The following is a 1,558-nucleotide window of genomic DNA, read 5'->3' as shown; positions in this document are numbered from 1 at the left end:
GGCGGGGCTCGGATGGGCCAGAGGGAAACGGTCTGCATCGGCGGGAATGGTCTCCTTCACTTTGGCAATCTTCGTTGCCATTAGTAACACAGGCAAGAAATTATATTTGTTTTTATATGTGATTGTTGGGCGTCCATGTGAGGTACAGAGGTCCAGAGCGAGTGCCAATCCTGAGAGTTGCCCGAGATGCCTCAGCAGGGATTCGGCTCTGAGCATTGCTTCAGAAAACCCCCTTAAAGCAAACTGCTTACAAAAAAACAAAAATTAAATAAAAAATTAAATTAAAAAAATCGTGACGATCCTCTCGCAGGACTCACAACGGGCATGATACACGGCAAGGGAAAAATTTAAACAAGAAAACTGAAAAAAAGGAAACGGTTTGTCTTATATTATGTTACCACTCACGCAGAGGTCAGAAACTGTAGCAGAATTGACCAGGAACAACTAGCGTGGAACAAAATCCAGCAAGGGCAGGCCAGGCCACCTCCGCTGTCCCTCTCGGCGGGAGCCAGTGCCAGGCACAGGGTCCGGCCCGTGGCCCGTGCGGCAGCCCCAAGCTCAGTTTGGGTTTCCCACTGGCTGCAACAGCAGCCCCGACTGCTGCGGAGCTGAGCCAGGCTTTGCCTACACGCATTTGCTTAAGCTGATTTAAAGACACAGTAACACCGCGAGTAATTATAGATACTCAGCACGATGAATTGGAAATAAAAAAGAGAAAATCCATCCCCATTTTTAAAAAAAAAAAAAAAAAAAAGTTTGCTGCACATTCGTAGTCCTTTGATAATAAGTCCCAGCTGCTGGACGACTGGTGTCACCAAACCCTCGCTCGCTCGGGACAACCAGGCTGTCCCCACGAAAGCCCACTGTCGCGTATTTTTAAGGACTGAAAAAAAGAGCCACTAAGGGAGGAGAGCGTTAAAAAAATTCTGTCTCTGAGAAGGCGCGCATCGTCCGAAATACCGCAACCGAAGCGCAGCCTCCCGTCCCCAGGAGATGAGCTGGCACGCCAGAGCCCAGAGATCCCAAGGGCAGTTTCATTCTGAAGGCCAAACCACGCCAGAGTCTGGTCTCTGAAACCCTCCCAGAAACGGGTCTCCAGACCCAGGTGACAGTGACAGAGCCGGTGCCCTCGACAGGCACCACGCAGCCTCCGGCGCGGCGCTGGCACTGGGACCGGCTAAACCCAAAGGCTGGCGATGAAAAAGGCAGGGCGGGGAAGGGAAGGCTGATGCAGACATGGCAAAAAAGATGCAGACAAGCTGCAAAGGGCGCGGGATGCACCGGCCCTTCCCTCGCGCAGATCCCCCCTAACTCCGGCGGCGGCCGGCGAGGACGACGGTGCTGGAGAGCGGATGCTCTGGAGGGAGGAGAAACTTGCTTCCTCCTTATTTTAGCCTGGAAGACCTTTTCCCGGTGCTTTTCTGAACTGGCTTCACCCACGCTCGGACAACGGTACCGATGCCGCTCCCCGAGGAGCCAGCAATAAACCTCCCGAGCATCGACACCCCATCGAAGGAGTTTTGGTTTCCCCTCCGGCGAGGGCGGCAGGAAGCGCCTC

This window comes from Aptenodytes forsteri, unplaced genomic scaffold, assembly GCF_000699145.1.
Source record: "Aptenodytes forsteri isolate BGI_AS27 unplaced genomic scaffold, ASM69914v1 Scaffold455, whole genome shotgun sequence".
NCBI lineage: Eukaryota > Metazoa > Chordata > Aves > Sphenisciformes > Spheniscidae > Aptenodytes > Aptenodytes forsteri.
The sequence above is the reverse complement of the archived record's forward strand: the minus strand, read 5'-3'. Positions refer to the sequence as shown.